The sequence below is a fragment of the Bacillus rossius genome, chromosome 1 (assembly GCF_032445375.1).
Source record: "Bacillus rossius redtenbacheri isolate Brsri chromosome 1, Brsri_v3, whole genome shotgun sequence".
NCBI lineage: Eukaryota > Metazoa > Arthropoda > Insecta > Phasmatodea > Bacillidae > Bacillus > Bacillus rossius.
In genome coordinates, this window is record NC_086330.1 from 351,631,796 (window position 1) to 351,653,124 (window position 21,329).

The window sequence follows — 21,329 nt, forward strand, 5'->3', positions numbered from 1 at the left end:
AAAATATTGATTTCTGTGTATTTATTTAAATTTTGTAATTTGTTTGAATTTATATTTCACCAAACGTATTTATAATATCACTCCAGTACTTTTATTATTTTATTTTTATTAATTATTTGCATGCAAGTAAGCTAAGTAAGTATAACTTCTGACGCGTTAACAAGTTAAGTAAAAAAAATATTATCAATGTTTTAAAACTATATCAGTTATTTAAAACACTTGAAAGTAACAATAATGAATTAAAGTTACTATTGAAGCATTTTAATATTTTCCTATTTAAAGTAAAATTTTGTTGTTTGAACTTTCTACGTACCGTTAATAACTTAAAATAAATTGCAATATGGTTTATTATGAAATACAGCGTAACCAGAAATGACGTATGTCCAAAAAACATCTTTCATTTATACGATTATCTATAAAAGTATGAAATACAAAACTTTGAGCAAATGTTTGTGTTTAGTATTTTTCTCACTTAAAAATAGTGAACAAATTATACAAACTTAATTTAATTTGTTTTCATGTTATGTTGTCCGCAGATAAGTAAAAAAGTTCGTGTTATTTATAAGGTGTTTACTAAATGTATTCCTAGGTTTTATTATTTAAGAATCCCACGCGTATTTTTACTACCCATTTGAGTAAAATGTTTTTAAATAATCTTTACCTAGCCTACTTTAATAACATTTTTCAAGATTTTTAAATTTAAATTTAAGATTACTCTTTAATCCTGAATTAATAAGTAATCTATTCAACTGATTTTTATTAATAAAACATTTGTGGTACAAACGAATCAGTAGGTCTGTTTAAAATATTAGGCAGAGAGGAAAACCGTATCTTATAAATAATAAGTATAGGTAGGCTGCAAAATTTTCACCCGCGGGTTCTATGTCTTAATTTTTCAATACCGATAACTCATTGCATCAATACTGATTCTAATTTAATTTACTGAGTTGAAACACTGAACACTATACTCGGCAGAAAATACGGCGTAAAGAAATAATAGAGCAAATTCAGCTGGGCATATATAAAGGAAGATGAATAAGTTTTTAAAATGATGTTTTAATTATAAGTTTGTAATAAATCTTTGACAAGCTGGTAATAAACTACACCATATTAATAAATATTTGCTCTTAACAACACTTAAAAGTTTCAGTGGATAAGTTAAGCCTCATACACACGAAATATACGTGCATGCGTTCGATGTTTTATTGTGATTTTCTTAACTTTTACATTTATACATAGTTTTAATTACGGAACTTTTCAGTTTCATTCTGTGTTTTTGGATTGGTACGCTATTAGGATTCTCGGTTAAAGAGATCTAAATACTCAAAAATGCAGTTACAGGACTATAAAAACGCTTTTTTTTGTGTCATTGTAAGGTTGCTTTCCAAAAAATTTTAGAAGAAGCGGGTAAGTTTTTCTTTGAAACATTTATTTTGTGATTCCTTATTGGTTCTTCACTTTATCACTTACGAAATGCTCTGTGGAGTATATACAAAATAAACAAGCCTACTAATATTTATTTAAAGTTGACAAATAAAACAAAACCATTCATATATGCTCATGAATTGCGAGTTTCATCTCCACTCTTTGAACTGAAAGCTCATGAGCATTAGTGACAAGTTGTAGGCTATTTTCAATCTTGCTAGCATTAATGCATGTAATAAACATGGGATTCGATAACCTATGACTCCATAGTTCTTATTTATTGTCGTATTTTATTTGGATGTTGCTCATGCCCGCGTTTTATGTAAAATCCAAAAGTGCTAAAGAGGCTGACATGAAAAATATCCATAAATATTAACGTTCAGTTAACAACACAATTATCTCCATAACAAACTTTCTGTTGGTTTCCACAAGTTTACTGTTAATTATACCGTCACAACAGACTAAATTTTTGACGTGATAACGTCTTATAAATCGATGAACACCGGCTGTACGCACGAAAAAGCATGACTCATTGTCACGTTACGCCTGAGCCGAGCGTGCGAGAAAATCTTCTATAATATCAAACAGGTTAAGGCGGGCTTTTTAAAAGCAGCAATTTAAAAAATTTGATCTATTTGTCTAATTTCGTCATTTCAAATTAATAATTTATTGACATTGATTTGTTTTCAGTTTATTTCTATTACTAATTGTTCGTGATTATATTTAAACATATTATTTAAATTAAATTTGCAAAAAATGTACCCAAATAATATTTGAAAATTAAAAATTATGCAATTTTTCATCAATGTTTTCTTATGACGTTATCACGTAAAATTATCGTCCGTAAACCGACTTTACAGAAAACTCCCTTTTTTCCCCCCCAAGAATTTTAAATATTAATTAAAATAAAGACATATGATAAATAAATCTAAAACTAACGGGCAGAGTCAAAGCGCTTCGGTTGTAAATTCGTAAATAGATAATGATTGTGTCTAGTGCTTACCAGAGCTATAGCAAATAAATATGCATTATACTTATTTTAATTAAATATCTAATGTTTATCTTTATGTCGTTAATTTTTGTGTATACATATAAAACTACGGGTGTGATAAATTATATTGGAATTAAATGATGATGCAAATAACGATCAGCGGTATCTGTCATCTTTGTAAAAAAAAAAAAAAAACTTGTCTCGTCAAGTAATTTGACGTTCAGACGTCGAACACCAAAATTGATGTTTCTGAAAGCCTGCCCAGATTACCATGGAGAGCCCCTAAGTAGATTTGTCTGTCTATAAAGAAGGGGGAGGTGTCAACTGGCGTGTTCTGATGTGAATTTTGATTGGATGGTGCTGGCGCACGTGACGTCGGCGCAAGCTCTGCCTCCCGCCGCGGCAAGCAGCACACAACAGCGCTTCTGCTGCGAGTTCATGTTTTCCTCAGTAGGTAGCGCTAGTAGTACTGTTGTGACGCTCGCGCGGGCTGGCAAACGTCAAACCAAGAATGTTTTAAAATCATTTTTTTCGACTTAAAGCAGTTAAAATGTGAAAGACAGCTTGTGTAAAATAATTTAACAGCTCTTTTGATATATTTATCTCTTCAGAACTCATTCTGAGGCATGAGCTGTGACAGTTTTTTAAGTAGATTGTCTTACGCTGTTAGGCGCGCCATTTTGGCAAGCGGGGAACCAGTATGTGACGAATGCAGGCAGAAAGCAGACGAGAGTGGAGTGTATTCGGCAGTTACGGTGCTCGTTTTGTTTGATTTGGAGACGCGATTTTTTTCAAGAGTTGTGTGTGCGTTGTGCCATGTTTACAGAAGGTAGGTGATCTGATAACACATTCTCTTAAGTGTTCTCTGTCGCGTAGTGAAACGATTTACCCCGGGATGTGAGCAGAGAATTGTTTTTGGGTCCGAGAAGGGAGGAGGGATCGATGTACACGTAGCCGCACCTCGACAATGTTCTCAGAGTGGCTGCCTTCGCTTCTGTGTGCAGCGATTGGTACGTTCCAAATGTACCGAGGAGTGAGTTTTTAAATGACTCATGTGTCCGTTATACTGCAGATTTTGTAATTTTTAGAATCCAAAATGTGTGAACTTAAAATATTTAACGCACACTTTTTTTTCACAATGAGAGTTTGTTTTATAATTGTGCATGAAAAATAGATTGTCATATTAACAATTCCGTGTTTTTTTTAAACTACTGTAGGCGTATTCTAATAATGTATTATTTGTCCTCACGCTTTCCCTTCCAGCGTTATTGTAGAATCCAGTTATTTAATTTTAATGATAAAACATGCTCGCTTTATTTCTGGAATTGATGTATTATTGTTGGATATTACGAAAAATAACACTGCCAGGATAATTTTTACGATTTACTTGAGATATACAGTGATTAGCCGTATTTTTTTTATTATTTCAGCTAAGTAAAAAAAGTCAAGTGCTCGGGTTGATCGTAAATTACACTTTGCGAAACGATTCACTCGTCGACTTCGACAAGTTCAAGCCGGTTCAGCTTTTTATGAGTTATGAATAATCATGGCAGCATGACCGTGAGGCCTAATTTACAGCCCGTGGTAGAAGTTTCATCTTTTTGGGGACCTATCTAGGCGGCTTTTCGCAGCCTTTTTCCGAAACCGCGTAGCAATGAACGCTATGTGATATTCGCTTCCGTACCAAACGCATGGGCACAAGTAAGCTGTTGCTCTAACGAAACGGTTCTTAAACTGTTTCGCTCTCCACAGTTCTTAATAATTATTTTTAATTGTAAACGTAAACATATTAAAATAAGATGAACTGAATATTGATATGGGTTCTATTTTTGAACTTTATACTCATGGCAAGTTTATTATTTAAATAAATAAATATATATAAACAAGGAAAATGTTTTTAAGCGCCGTGTCTAATATGTAACGAGTGTTTTAATTTCTCTGCGTCTAATAATACTTCAAGTGCACATTCTTTCATACTTCCTGTACTATTTGAGCACATATCTCCCCTTCCATTGTAGTTCGACGCAGTGTGCAATTAAATAACACGATCGCAGACGTTGTGGCAAATATGTGAGTCCGCACACGACCGCGTTGTCCTAATTTGCCATCGACGACAATTATGCCCCCCCCCCCCCTTTTTTTTCCCTTGAAAAAATCCCTTTTCGATCATTGGCACTGCCGCGGAAATGATTTGTGCGTTTGGATTGACGGGTGACAGGTGTGTGACGTCAGCCGGGCTGGCTTGGGGTGTCAGATGATGTGCTGGGATTTCGTTAGCAATGAACGATTAGCTTGCATGGCGCATGCCAGCTAATCTGGACATCTTGGTAGTTGACTTCTGTCTCTCCTGTCAACATCAACATCAGGTTCATCCTAAGAATGTATATCCCGTTTCAGATCATTATTTTATTTTTAGGTTTAACACTGTTAAACTTTTTGAGTGGCCGAACTTCAAAAAAATTATATATATATATATATATATATATATATATATATAGTGCATACGTTTCGCATTATGAGCTGGCAATGTAGAATTTTTAACATTTTTGTGCATTATTGACAAGGATAACCAAACTGACAAGTTTTGAGTTTAAAAGCAATGCTGATGGCTACTGCGTGGTATGGTTTAATATCCCCCCCCCCCTTTTTTTTTAGAAAATTTATTGAATTTTGATTTAGCTTCTTAAAATCATAAAAATTCTGATAATTTCAAAAGGCCAGGTGTGTGTATATATATATATATATATATATATATATATATATATATTCATAAAGTAATTAAACCATATCACAGAGCAGCCAGTAAAATTGACTTTAAACCTAAATAAATTCTAGTGTTATATTCCATTTCATTTTCCTTATCCATACTGCACAAAAACGTTAAACATGCAACTTTGCCAGCTAATCATGTAAAAAGTATGCAATTTATATATTATATATATATATTTATTTTGAAAGTTCAGCCTCCCAAGAACCCGGAAAGTTTAACGGCGTGGAACGTAAATATAAAATAATAACATGGAACGGGGCACACACCCTTAAGCAACGATATTAGACGTTTTACATTTTAAGTCATTATGGTTGACGTAAAAATGGTTGGCAAGTATTCAGCTTAGTTTAGCTGTTATGTGCGATGTTCGATAGTGAAAGTATTTGTGCCAAGGTATTTTCCCAAACACTGAAAATTCTTACTTCATTGCACTGTAAAAAAAAAAAGGAAACACTAACCGTAATAAAAGAAAATTCTTTGGAACTAGTTACCAAAAAAAATTATCGAAGTTTTGCAAGTAAAATACTACACATTTTCCAAAACATTTAATTTTAAAATATTGAAAATGTTTGCTATTTAATGTTTATTATTATAAGGTATTTGGGAGAATGCAGTATGTGATAGTTTAGACACTCTATTTAGTTTTATGTATTGTTAAAATATTTTTTACTGTGAGTTTGGCAATTTCCCTTCAACTTGGTGCAGTTATTTTCAGTATTTGGCATAGTCAAATTGGAAAAGATATTTTCTCATAGATGAGTAAATAAAGGAAGAAACAATGTAAATATGTTTACAGTACAATTTTCTCCTGGTACACATCTATCCCTCTTTATCATTATTGCCTTGATCTTATTCGTTTGTAATAGGCCTACACAATCACGTGCCGTGTAGAGATTTTTTCAATGCGTATTTTAAATAGTTTGTATTTTAAATAGTTTGCATACAAAATATAATTTAATAGATTTTGATTAGGCTGGCTCTTTAAAAAACTGTCATATATCAACATACTTCTTTACAAATAAGTCCCTTAAATACGTTTGAGATAACAGCTCAACTTTTAAAAATTAAATTGATTCTTAATTCCATTTAAAAGAATAAATCTGATTTTTCACATTAATTGTTAACATGTTAATTATACGGATACGAAGTTAAACATTGAAAGTGTTTAATAAGGTGTTCTAATTTTAATGATTACGAACGTAATTATGTTTAGGTTAAATGCATCTTGCAATTAGGTAGGTGCTTAAACTAATAGGTACTATTTAATATACATAATTGATTTGAGTTATTATTCATCATAAGCCACGTAGGCCATATTATTATGAATGAGTAAAGTGATGTATTTTAAACAGTTTGGTTCTTTTGGCATTTAAAAACTATCCAAGGAATTGCCTGAAGGTGCTATGTTACAGACTTGAAGTACATATATTGATTTGTAAGTGGTACGTTGTGCATTTTTGCTGACTTGTTATACATGACACGTGTTCCGTAAATATTCGGCTGTGATCGCACCAAACGGTTGACGATATTTTTTTACAATTGCGTTTGATTCCACAGAGTAAGCAATTGTGTAGACACAGCTCTTTGATTAATTTTCTAGTGATTTTTGTAAATGCTTTTTTATTTTATATCGCAACACAGAAGGAGAAAGATACTACTCACTCAGCCCCTTTTAATAATAATGAATGAGCTGTTATACGAGCCTTGACAGGTAGCTACTGGGGCTATTTGCATTTCTGAGTGTTACTTGACGCTGCGAATCAAATCGCTGATTATTCCAGTAATTATAATGATCCAAAAGGCCTTTATTTTCTTACAACAATAGAGTTATACTGTATTCCTTTTTGGAAAGCTATGAAAACTTTTTTTCACCTAAAAAACTTTAATTGGGAGGTTGACAATTACGGTGTTTACTGTGTTTCTTAGAACGCAGATATCAGTAAACATTTTCTACATGTAGTTACTGAATTGTTTATTTTATTTAAATACGATGGAATACTTCTTTTTTTTGCTGTATAAACATCTTAGTTCTCAGTATACGGTATTTGGTAAGAGTGTTTTCGTAAAAATGAAACGAAAGTGATGAATGGAAATGTCACAAAGATGGCGGACCCACGTATAGCAGCAACAGAAACCCGTAAATAGCGACTTTCGTAAACATTATGGGACTTAAACCAAAAGTATTGGTGTGACAAATGAAACTTTATGATAGTGAAACTACCAATATAGGTATCTGGTAAATTTGTAATAGTCATAGTAAAATGTATTAAAAAATTTTAAAATCGTACCTAAGAAAATTTGCATCGCAATGATTATACTACATAGCTATTCTCCTTTGAAGCTCCGAAGAGGCTTAGTAGCACAGCATTAGAGCGCGCGTATATTAACCTCAAATGACGTGGTTTAAATCTCGTCGCTGGATTTTGTTTTGCATTTTTAATAACATCAGCTCATTAAGGTTAAGGTTTGCTTGTAGGAAGTATTTGTGGTTTATATTGTTTCATTTAAAAACTAAATATAAGTGGTAGTATTTAATTTCAACGCTTAACGCGGAGTTGGAATATTTATCAATACCAGAAACGCTTACACGAAAAACCCTACAATATAGTAATGGTAAGAAAATGAATTAACCAACTCGGCCTGTGAGACACAGCCATAATAGTCGTATTTTTGTGAATATTTTGGCAATTACTACAGTCTTTTTTTTTTTGTTATTTCCGCATGTTTGTTGTTGATTCACACATTTAGAACATAATTTTATTCTACTTCAGACTTAATCTGCCTCACCGGCCTTGCTATATTTATTTTGCTAGTTCCAGATTTTTATAATTAAATATTTAAAAATATTACTAATTTAAGTAGGTATAGAAGTTAAGTTGTGTGCATACCCAGATTTATAAATAGAGAAAATGAACTCCTTAAGCATAACAATGATACAATTTGTCAAACATTTTTTTTTAAATAATGCCTGCCTTTTGCAGACAGTGCATCATAGACCAAATTTTTAATAAAAAACACTATAGTTACTGTTAGTTTACTAAAACATCCGTAGGGTTGGCCGGAAAAAAATAATTAATCTCACAGAAATCAATAATCCAAGATGGCGTATGATGCCGAGATTTCAGATAGGTCCCTACAGCTCGTGAGGTGAGAACCAAAACCTTATTGAATTGGAAAGAGGCGTGGCTACGAGAGAGGTTATGGGTGCTTGACATTTTCTCCCTCAGAAAACACCAATATTTCCAACTCCTCAAAGCTAGTCTTATTATTAGGGTATGAATGGAAAACTAAATTTGTAGATCTTCAGTGCCAGGCCAGTAAATAAAAAAAAAAAAAAACCCTCTCTTTTATAGGTGGAAGAAAATGAGATCAAATCAAATTCCAAATTATACTTTTGCTGAATATCTCAGCAGTACCATTCCAAGTAGTGGTGGATATAAAAGAGGATTAATTTCACAGTCTTTCAAAAATGTTTAGTATCTTTTAAACATGTTCTGAAAGTTAACAACCTTTAAAATTGTATGGAAATTTATCCTACCGCCAATGTAGTAAATATAGAATAGATAGCTGTAGTTTGTGCCATGCATCTTTCAAATTTGACAGTCTTTGAATTAATACCAATGGCTTGCGTATCCTTTTGTCACTTCTGTTCTTTTGGCAGTGTTTGTAAACGACTTCAAATGGTTGTCAGTGTTCGTAAAATACATCACATGTTGCGCTGCAAGTGACAGTCGGTCCTACTTTTTAGAACTGTCAAATTTTGAGATGAGTGACGTATACTATGCGTGTTAAACACGGTAAATTTCCCAGACGATTGAATAGGCTAGACGCTAGATAGTACTTCCATTACATGTTTAGAAACGTTACCAAAAAAAAATTGGTTGTCGGTAAAGTCGGTTTACGGACGATAGTTTAACGTGACGTCATAACAAAACAATGATCATATGATTGCATACTTAATGAATAAAATTGAATAATTTTTATTTTAATAATAAAAGAATAACTACTTGAAATTATTCTAGCAAACAGATTTTTAAAATGCAAGAATAATTAACCTTTATTGCCGAAATCGTTGTTGTAATAAGCAATGAAAATCACATTAACTTTTCACTTCACTTTATAAACAGTCGATTGGAAGAGAGATAAATGCGGCGCAAGCGTACAATGAGCGTAACGGGACACAGCGTAACGAAACAATGTGCGTAACGGGACACTTTTTTCCGTGCGTGCAGCCAGCGTTCATCGATTTATTAGACGTTGTCACAAAAAAAAAACTGGACTGTAACACGGATTTAAACATATGAAAAAAAAATATAATTTTTATAAATAGTGAATAGGCTAAATTTTGCTCAATTTTATTTCTGAATTGCTGTGTTGCCATACCGAAGCACGCTGCCCTCCCCGGAGAACACCTGCCCGCGTCACTGAGAAGAGGGTCGGTCGTTCCACAGTACTCCGTGGCCCTTTATGGCCCCGCCTCCATTAGGACCGCGCCGACCTTCCGTCCCCACAAATAATCAGCCCGTCAACAAGTAGGTAATTACCCTGGCCCGAGGTAATCGATTACCATAAAACTGACAGCTCGCCCCGGCGTGATTCATCGGGGAGAGATCGTCGCAGATTGTCCTCGCCACGTTGCGCGGTGCGTTCCCTTTTTTCCCTTCTGGATTATTGCAAACAAATTCCTTGTAAAAAAAAATTGGTTGTCTGTAAAGTCGGTTTACGGACGATAGTTTAACGTGACAACGTCATAACAAAACATTGATGAAATGATTGCATAGTTTTATGAATAAAATTGAATCATTTTTATTGAATTAGCACTGTTTTGTATGGATACAAAGAAGGAGTGAAATGAAATCTACAATTTTTTTGATAAATTTACTTTTATTTGCACTTATTAATTCAAAAATGTTTATTACTTTAACGAACAGATTATTTTAACTATAACTTTTATACATGTTTGCTATTTAACTCTTCCAATCTGTGTTATTCTGTTAAGGATAGGACGATGATAGGAAAAGTAGAAAACGAATGGGAGTGTTTCAAGTTTAATGTGCCCCGAAAAAGTCAAATCGATGGTTGTTCCAATCGAGTGGAAGAGAGATAGATGCGGCGCAAGCGTACAATGAGCGTAACGGGACAATGTTTGTAACGGGACAATGTTTGTAACGGGACAATGAGTCATCCTTTTTCGTGCGTGCAGCCGGCGTTCATCGATTTATTAGACGTCACGTCAAAAAATAGTACAGCGGTCGGAATGTTACAAATTCGTCCATGTGGAATATTTAAAAAACTGATGGTTTATTTGAAGAAGCAAGTATTGCAATTCCCCATGTTAACGATAAATGCACACACATACTGTATAAACGGTGCACATAAAAAAATTATTGTAACGAGTTGAAGTTTTTTTTGTAAAAGCACGAATGTTTTTTTTTTTAAGTTACAAAAATTTTTTTTTTGTAAACCTGTGTCTTCCGTTCAGTTACAAGAGTATCAATGTCTCTATTGAACAAAAAATACTTTCGTATTTACTGTATTTTATTTGTATTTTTACAAAGGCATTTCTAGGCAAAAAAAATTGTTGGGTAGGTACAATTGTTTTTAATTTTTCTATTTTTTTGTGTTTGCAATATTCCAAAAAAAAAATGTTTTTGATACTATAAAAATATCTTGTAAGTAGTATTTTTTTGTGTTTTAGTTGTTTTATTATTATAATTATTTATGTGTTTGAACCTGTTTCGTCTGCGGCCATTCAGCGCGCGTGTTACAAGCCGGCCGCGCCGTGTTGTTGCCGAAGGAGCAGTTCCCATGATGCAGTGTGCGAGATAACTGCAACAAAGCCCGCGGGAGCGAGCTGGAACATGTTGACCGCCGGCGCCAGGCGTCGATATCGGCCAATCACCCGATAACTGCCTCTCTGCTATGTCATAAAGTTTTATGGGCTTGGTGAAACCTAGCGGAAATCACATAAATTCGTGTTTTCTTTCCCTCCGGTAACGGTGCCCAGCTTACATGTTTAATACCGCTTCGTAATTTATTTTATTTTCGTGTCTACACGTTCAAACATAGAACAGAAATCACAAAAATTTAAAATGGCGGTTAAAATAATTTTCTGGCACTGCAAGATGTAACTCCTTCTTGATTGCTAGATAAATTGTTTTGATTATCCCAGCTGCCTAGAACTTTTTTCTAGGTTCGTGAATCATTCCCCCTGTAGTTCGTTTAATTCTTTATATGGATGTGCTGCTGTGTTGAAGAATAAAATTGTCTTAAAAAAAATACCCTAACATTATTATGAAGTGACTGTTGAAAATCACAGTAAATTTGTGGACGTTTTAACGAAGAAAGTATCACCTAAATTACTGTCTTATTCACGAGACATGAGTGATTTTTGAGATTACTTTAAGTGTCGTAGCCGATAGTGCGAGCGAGTGGCTGTGAACTAACGTTAAAAGCGGGGAATGTCATTCTTTATTAAGTATAGGACACTTAGTCGAACTGATAAGAGTTAAAAATCTGATGCCATCGACGGCAGGCAATAAAAAAAAAATCGAAGCTTCATCACGTCAGTAATCGCTCATTCATTCGTGTTTATTTGACGCGAGAGGATAATAGGAGGCTGGCCTTCTTTGGCTGAAAAAAGAATTGTCCCTTGTAATAAAACTCGACGCGGTGGTGACCCGCGTTTATGGATAAATAAATAAATAAATGTCACCGGGGTTTATAGGGTCGCCGGGCCCCGGCATGTTGAATATTGCAGGTCGCTCGTTAAAATATTCTCTCTCTCTGCCGTGGCGGGCATTGTGCGTCGCGAAGGGCGATGTAGATGGTTGGAAAATGAAATCCGTGGTGGGAAGGGAGAGGGTGTGTTTGGGGGGAGGGGATGGGGGGTGGAGAGGGGTTGTGTAAACGCGGGACGCCCCACCGACGCCCTGCGTCGCCTGGAAACTCCGCCGGGCGCGCGTCTTTTGTTGCTCGGCGGCCGTCGACGGAAAACGTCCGCACGGAAAAGACGATATAATTCCCTCCTCCTCCTCCTCCTCCTCCCCCCCCCCCCCCCCGTCATTCCCCCGTGATTGTGCGTCGTCGGACGGAAGCCGTATGCCGACCGGGCGCGCCATCTCTACCACTCGCCCGTCCTTTCTCTAAACCCCATGTACCAACATCCGCGCCTTGAAATATACCTACCCTCCTCTCTCCCCCCCCCCCCCCCCCCCCCCCCCACCACACGTGGATCCCAACTTATAGCCCTCCAGGAACTAATTGAAATAGCCTGGACACATTAGAGAGGAAGTGTGCCGCTTCCCACGGAACACCTGGGGTTATTTTACCATAAAAGAGGGAGGCGGGGTGGTCATTACAGGACCTTTATTAACATATAGTGATGATATATGCACACAAATTAGATGTCAGCATTCTGTAAAGTCGGGTAAATTGGAATCGGGCAAGGTAAGTCAGTGACTGACTTTAATTGAAATCCTAGAAGTTACGGAATTTTTCTAACTGTAATAGTTTCAAGGAGTAAATGTTATCCTCCAGTAATTATGCCTTCGCCCAGACCGTGAAATCGTTTTTTTTTTTGCCTTCAGAATGTGTTCTTTTGTATAGTCATAAACACTTAATAAATGGCGCATGCGATGCCACAGTATGCAGGGAATACTCCTGGCCAATGAGAAACACCCAAATAAATAATTACCGAATCACAGGCTAGCAGGTTGAGACGTCTCATCAGTCGACTAGCCAATGAACGGGAGCTTTTTGCTCGAGTTATGCAGAAGACTATGAAGCCTATTCTGGAGGTAATTGAAAACGTGAATTTTTTCAGGTCTCTAGATTTATGTTTATTGGCTGCTGACTTGTCACATGTCGTAACAAGATAGCCTGTGATTCTATACCTCTTTGTTTGAGAGGTCTGTCATTGGTCCACAGTCCTTCAGATAAGCCTACAGAAGAAGAAGCGCGCAGGTGTAGGTATTTGAATTTTAACCTATAACGTAATAAATACGCGAATTTTTCCGGTATAAAGCTATACGATTTTACAACCTCAACGAATCCATCAATTGCGTTCGCCATGATACACATTTCTGACAGTTCTTTTAAAAAAAAGTACAACAGCAAATGTACTAGGTATTACAACAAGCGCCAGCTCTTATATGCTCATAAAAATAAACCTATTTAAAAAATTTCTAGGTTAGCGTGAAGGTACTAGAACAGTATATTATTTCGGTGTGTCTGTTTATAGCTTTGTTTTATACCACATCGTTAATAACGATGAGAACACTGTCAGTTTGTTTAAATCAACTGCTCACTTATATTATGACTAATTCTTTCTTTCTGATGAGTAACATCCTAGCTCACTGCATACGGCATTTTGTAGGAGTAATTTTGTAAATGGAACAGAAGTCGCATGAAACGGAAAAGTGTAACCACAGTGGCAGATGGCGTGAACTAAAATTCACAAAGCAAAAAACAAACATTATAGTATTAGCTGTTTAGTAAATTTTAACAATATGGGCAGTATTTTAATAAAATTACTTGTTGAAAATCAGGTCCAAAGCAGGGGATTAGTATTTTTTCCAGTCTTTTTCGCTTTTATAGGAGCCGTTTCATTATATAGTTTAAAAATTCTGTCTGTAAATCGAATGATTCGATAGGCGACGTAGCTACTCCAGCAACGAATTCTAGCGGTGGGTGCGGAAACTACGTTTGATTCGCGTCCAGAGATGTATTGGAAAACACAATTTGCGTATATATTTATCACGTACGGCATTATTTTAAAGAATTCTACGTTAAATTTCGTGTCATAAGTGTATTTGTAACATGAGAACCAATGAATTAGCTCGTTGCAGATGTAAGATGTTACACATCTCTGGCGAGTACTGAATGACTCGCTTCGTGTTTTATTTTTTGTAAGCGTACATGCACCATATGACTATGACCATGCATTTTTTGCGAAAAAAATCTGAAAGCTATTTGACTCATTAGTGGTTTCCGACATTCTGCAAGTGAAACAATTGCCTTATTTTATTTGACCAAGCTATGTAGGACGCTGTTGCCTCCACACTGAATGGCTGTGATTCGTGTAACAACAGTTGACATGTATATGAAAATTAATAAACCAATCACGCAACACAGGTGACGTTACCATGTTTTAAGTCTCAGTTAGTCTCGTATCTTTTCGCGAAAAATACAGGCTCCTACATACGACTAAGTTATAGTACTGCTCATGTTATAATATGTTCCATTTGTAATTTAAAAACTTTTTTTATAGTCACATAATCAGATTAGGGTTTACATGATCTTAAATGACGATGGATAGTTCTTTAATGGGTATATGCATGTTAAGAGAACGAGTTTTATGGAAACCCAGTTGAATTGTGCTCTTTATACCGTCCACGAAACTTTTATGCTCCTAGAGTGCTTTTCAGAAGAGAAAAAAAGTCGACGAGAATGTATTCTTTTTGCTCATTGTGCGGTAAGAATTTTTTTATAGCTGAAGTGTCTTTGCGTGAAACGCGCGTATAACTAGAGATCCGTGAATATCTCGAGCTAATTTAGTGACAAGGTAGACTCCCAAGATTTTTCTATGTTTTTTGCGACGCCTTCAATAATTGGACCAAAGTTGTTCCTACACGCCCCAACGTAGCCTTAATCCAGCAATAAACCTTAAAGCATTGTCGAATCACATTCAAGCCATTTAGAGACTTAGATTTTTTTTTGTTTGTATCAAATGAATCACGCCCGAGATAACTTAGCATTTTTAAGACTAGCCTGCATGTCATTAAATCAGCGTAACGACTGGGTCTCGATACGCGTAACGCGATCGTAAATTAAAAATGTCTTTGATTTTTGGAAATTACAGCAAAGTTACGCACTTACTAATAAATAGAGACCGGAAAATTTCGCGGATTCATTTCGTGATAGGCTGAAATTCAAACATGTGTACAATTCTGCTGATTCTGCTATTGGCTCCCAGTTTAACTGGAGCTCTCTGGACCAATGAGAGACTATCGACCATTGAAGCGTCGAATCACAAGCTACCCAGTGGAGACGCCTCACAATTTAGTACCCAATGAACACGCGTGTTTACTTGAGAAATGCAGAGGATAATGGAGGCTATCCTAGAGGTAATTGAATCCGCGAATTTTTCCGGTCCCTACTAATGAAGAATTCACCTCAAATATGCGAAGAGTTATTCGTAATTTTAGATAACTGGTTTTTCGTAGAAACTACGCATTAATTCGATATTTGAGTTCTAATTTTTGGCATAAACAAGGTAGATACACACATGGAAGGAATAAGTGTGTTTTTGCAGTCCTCTGTACACATATTTGAATGTTTTGCTAATATATTAAGATTACCTATTTTTGTGGGTTTGTGTTCTAATAAAGTAAACTTTATGGCCGTAAATTTACGAAGATGGCGATAAATTTACGAAGGTCCCTGAATAATTTGTAACCAGCTCGCTTCGTAAATTTAAGGTTAAAAATTTTTAACAGTGTAGGCGATACGTTCAGGTTTCCAACACGGGGCAGCAAACGTTCCATGCACTCATCTACAGCCACCGAGAAACGGGCAACCGGTGGACTTACCTACGTGTTTTCGACGATTTACGAGAGATCAAAGCCCGGTCAGCTGCGACATAGCTGGTGGTGGTTGATGAAGTATGTGGATATACATAACGTTGCTCTATCCGGGGCCAAGACTATTTCGCGGATTCCTTGGGTAGCAAAGTATAGACTTGAAGCATATATACATACATATTTCCCTTTGTTGAATGGACTAAAGTGTTCCTTACACGCCCTTGAGGACCACGAATCAGTAGAGACCGGAAAAAATTCGCGGGTTCAATGACCTCCAGGATAGACTCCAATATCCTCTACACATTCGGGCAAATGCCAACTGTTCATTGGCTGCTGACTTGTGAGTCGTCTCGACTAGGTGGCCTGTGATTCGACACTTCTATGAGTGAGGGTCTCTAATTGGCCCTCAGTCCTCCAGATTAACAGTGAACCAATGACAGAAGCAGCACTAATGTATAATTATTTGAATTTTAGCATAACACGAAATGAACCCGCCAATTTTTCAGGTCTCTACGAATCAGTAGGGACCGGAAAAATTCGCGGATTCAATGACCTCTAGGATAGCCTCCATTATCCTCTGCATTTCTCAAGTAAACACGCGTGTTCATTGGGTACTAAATTGTGAGGCGTCTCCACTGGGTAGCTTGTGATTCGACGCTTCAATGGTCGATAGTCTCTCATTGGTCCAGAGAGCTCCAGTTAAACTGCGAACCAATAGCAGAATCAGCAGAATTGTACACATGTTTGAATTTCAGCTTATCACGAAATGAATCCGCGAATTTTTCCGGTCTCTACGAATCAGTTATGAATAGAGACCCGGAAATTTCGCGGATTCATTTAGTCGCAAGTTAGAATGCAAACCTTCACACTCTCGCACTGTGTTCATGATTGGCACACAGTTGTTTGGACACGCCCGTCTACGACCGTGAGCCAATGATGCCCAGCTAGGAGAGAAGTAAACGAATCAGGTAGTGCCAAATAACAAGGATAAAAATGTTCTCGCTAAGAAATCAACCAATGGGAAAGTAAACATGGGTCGAGCACACCTATAACGTTGAATTCTATCCTGATGCCAGAAGAATCCGCGAAATTTCCGGGTCTCTAGTTATGAATATGGAGAAAAAGTGGTTCTAATCACCTGACCCATCTGAGGATGTAACCTTGCTATTTGACCAATGAGTAGAGACCGAAAAAAATTCGTGGTTTCAATTTGTGATTTTCTGAAATTCAAGTAAATGTATCTTTGGGCTGAATCTGCTCACAGTTTATCAGGAGGACTTTGGGCCAATGAGAGACCATCAACCAAAGAAGCATCGAATCACAGGCTACCCAGTCGGGACGTCTCACAAGTCAGCAGTCAACAAACAAGTAATAGTTGCCCAAGTATGCAGAGGATCGTGGATTCTATCCTTGAGAGGTCACTGAATCTGTGAATTTTTTCCAGTCCCTACCAATGAGCCACTCTAAAAATTACTTAATTATAAAAAGGGAAGTTCAGTCTAGTCTGAAGAGAAATGTATCCGTGAAATGATCGTGGCTATATCTGTATCTTCAGAGAGTGCATTTCTCTAAAACACGCACGCATATTCTCATTCGCCACTATTAAGAATCGGCTTCCCCCTCCATGTTTGATTTTTTTTTGTTTCTTACCAAATCCAGATTTTTGTGACTAAGTGTATTAAAAATGATATTATGTAAGCAATTTTGTTCGCGTCATCCGGGTCTGGAAATCAATAAAATTACTTCTTAACGGTAAAATTAATAAGGTAAAAAAAAATTTTTTTTACAGTTAGTAGCTTTAGACTTGGCGGATCCCGGCGCTTTTTACTTATATGGAGGCCCTCCCCCGAGTAATTTTAAAAATTAATTCTTTTAAACAAAATTTTAAGCCAATGGATTTGCTAATTTATCTTTTGAAATTGTAATATTATTTCCAAATAAATTATCCTCGGATCAGTTTTATAAATGCTTACGGACAAATTCCGGTGGTATCGCGTTATTATACGTGGCAATAAAAATTTAGAAAAATTTTGAAAATTTGAAATCATGAAATGAAATTGGTATTGACCAGCGCCCTTATTTACATGCTACTAAAATGGTTATTTACCTTTTTCCTTTAACGTCTTTATTTTAGACAGAACACTAAACGAACAAGTAAAACCAAAATTAAAAAGATCAGCCTTGGGCTGCGTTAACCGCGGGGCGACTGCCCGGATTGCCTTGCCCTGGAGCCGTCCCTGCATTCTTAATAATGCAAATGAAACATAGGCTGTTTTTTTTTTGCGAGAAAAAAAATTTCTGAACGCTCATTAGACCGCGGCAGCTGTTTCTTCATTGTGATTGGCGGTCGTCTGCAAGATAAGCCAATGCCCTATTTGGCCATTCAGGACACGTTTGTTTACGCATTTAATGGCTTTGATTGGCGTGCTGAAAGTGGACATGTGCCTGAAATGAACCCAGCCAACCACGAAGCACAGGCAATGAAACAAAGTTTTAACACACAGCCGGTCTGAAAATCTTTTCGCGTAAAATACGTGGTCCCACTGATAATATGTAGCATATTTCTTCCGATAGTTTGCTACAAAACACAAAATGCAATGTTTCTATAGTGGAACATATGTAAAAATTGTCCTATAAAAAACAATAATGGCATGAAGCTGCAATACTATTGTAGTTCGCGGGGGAGGGAAGCAACCCGAATCTTAATGGACTACTTGAGGTATCCGCCCTCTGACGTCACGATGTCACGCGACACACGTGTAGAGGGGCGGAACTGTGGGAAACAACGCAAGCAGTCGCTGCCAAACGCTGCATATGGCCGCAAGGAAGCATTTAATTATTTTTCCGTCCAAGCATTTAAATAATGGTACAATTTTGTTTCGTCCCTCATTGAAATAGTTCATGTTTTACGCCTTAAACAGCATTTCACACCTTAAAAAAAGTTTTAAATAATTAAAATTTTAAGTCTGCAGGGACGATCGCTCAAGTAGGTACAATTCTCAGCGCAAGTACGTGTGTGCTTCAGACTCTTCGTCGCTACAGATTAACGTAAAGTTAATTGCTGCGTTAAATTCTGAAAGAATAATACCAATTAATTCCATTACTTTAACATTCACAGCGTCGATAGGAAACCAAATCCCCCCCAAGCAAAAAACTTCGTTACAGATCAAATGTAAGTAGGCCTAAACATGAAAAGATAGGTGCTCATATCCGAGAACTAGTTATTAAACCAATAAAGTTTCAAGTTTTTACGGAATCTTAACATTTAGATCAATGAAAATTAAACATAAGTTATATTAAAACTGTGTGTTTATGCGGGCAACATAAAGAGCCTGCCACATTCGCGCAGTCGCGTCTGTGCTTTCTAACTAATTAGATACAACACAACTCGGCAATAAACACAACTAGTGTAGTAAATAAGTTTTCAAGGTTTGTACATATTCATTTTTCTAGATTCTATAATTATACAGTGAAAAATTTTACACGTCGACACCTGCAGCGTGGCCTAGGAGTTGTAAATATGGAGGGTAGCGGCTTTTCCGTAAAACTAGATAGATGTGAAAATATTGTGTTTCTGAGTTCACTGTTACAATGATTATAATTATTTCATTCTTTTTCCATATAATCAACACAACCATTGCAACATTTTAACACAAAACGTAAATAAAAACTATGTGCCCTGCTTTAAAACATAGTATGCTTGAGGAAATTCTAAACCATTAGGTTTTTCCTATCCAAGAAAATAAATAAATCCGGCCTTTTCTTTTCTTTGCCGTGGATAGCAATAGGCTTTCACAAACACGTCCTTACCGCGTGTCGCTATCTATATATCGTTATAATTCGTAAAAAACGTGAAAACTTGATGTTTTTTTAAGTCTCTTGCTTCCCAAATTCTCGACATACAAAAATACTTAAATCAACTTAAATTCAGATTAACGATTTTTTCCTTGGAAAGTCCTTCAACGTAGCTCATTCCACCCCCCAGTGGCTGTTTGTTTACATTCTGTGTCCCACAGTTGACAGTGGCGCTTCAACCAGCCGTTACTTGAACTGCTTGGCTCCGCCCCATTTCAAGTCGTCCATTGAGGGTAGTAATGCATTTTAGATTTGCACTAGCTGATCAGAAATACTGTAGAATCAGCCCACATATAGGTATATATATATTTATTTGTATTTTAGCATTTCGTGAAATGAATCCGAAAATTTTTCCTGTCTTTTAACATTAGGTTACCCAACCAGGGGTATAGACGTGACCTGTGTGCTACGTGTTTAAACATCGTTAAAATAGAAGATGGCCTACAAATACACGGAATCAAATCGGGCCATCGTTGAGGCATTATACCTTGGCACGAAGCCTCGTTATTGACGTCCCATGCCTAGAAACAATTCACGGGAAAATTCGACAGCTTGTTAGACTTCAATACACTATGTTCATTTTTACAAATTTTCTCTCTTTTTTTACTGTCTACGACTGGTGAAGGAAGCTCACGATTAGAGCCATAATTACTACAGACACCGGAAAAATTCGCGGTTTCAGTTACTTCCAGGATAGACTCCAAATTAATCTTTGTACTCGGGCAAATTACACCCTCTCATTGGCTACTGACACGTGACACCTGTTAACTTGGGATGCTTTTGATTCTATACTACTTTTGTTGAGGGATTTTCATTGGATCAGAATCCTTGACATAAACTTTGGCCCAATCACTGAAGCAGAAAACAGGTGAAAGTATTTGTATTCTGGTCTGTTGCGGAATGAAACAGCTAATTTTTCTGGTCTCTAATCATCAACATGAAGCTGATGTGTATGTGTAGGGACATGCATATTTCGCGAAAAGATACCGAGACCTACTGAAAGTTAAAACACTGTACCATCGTCTGGGTTTCGTGATTGGGTGAGTTCCTTTCAGGTACATGTCTACTGTTAGAACACCAATCACAGTAATCCAGTGCGGAAGCAAAACGCGTCCTGGAAGCCCGGCCAAACAGGGCAATGACCACTCTTGCAGACGGCCGCCAATCATAAGCGAACAATCGCTAGCACAAGCATGCCTTGTATTGCATTCTAAAGAGTGATAATATTAGTTTCTTTTTAAAAAAAAAAATACATGGCGCTAGTAATGAGAAAGAACCTGATGTTTCAAGACCCAACTTGTAGAGACAGGAAAAATTCGTGGATTCATTTCACGATATGATAGAATCCAAACAACTGTACCTTTATATTGCTTCTGTGATTGGCTCACAGTTTATCTGAAGGACTTTGAGCCAATGGAAAACCTTCAACCAAAAAAGTATCGAATCGCAAGCGTCCCAGTTGACAAGTGTCACGAGTCAATAGCCAATGAGCAGGTGGCATATGCCCGAGTGTGTAGGGGATTGTGGAGTCCATCCTAGAGGTCATCGAAAGCGCGAACTTTTCCAGTCTCTACCAACTTGACACGAAACGTTTTCGGGAAGTAAAATTGAAGCAAGTCATAGCTAAATTGTTTAAGGATTTATTTCTGATTTAATCCAAAATACTATCAAAAGTGTTGAAAGCTCTTTACACGAAGGCCATCCA

The 21,329-nt window shown here is 36.5% G+C and overlaps 1 protein-coding gene across 1 annotated transcript in view; it reads left to right on the forward strand.

The window, feature by feature from the left end:
- The first annotated feature begins 2,915 nt into the window (after nt 1–2,915).
- Nucleotides 2,916–21,329, forward strand: part of LOC134528318 (uncharacterized) — a 706,112-nt gene continuing 687,698 nt past the window's right edge. The window contains exon 1 of the mRNA XM_063361847.1: nt 2,916–3,245. The gene's annotated coding sequence lies outside the window, so the exon portion shown is untranslated. The remainder of the gene's footprint in view (nt 3,246–21,329) is intronic.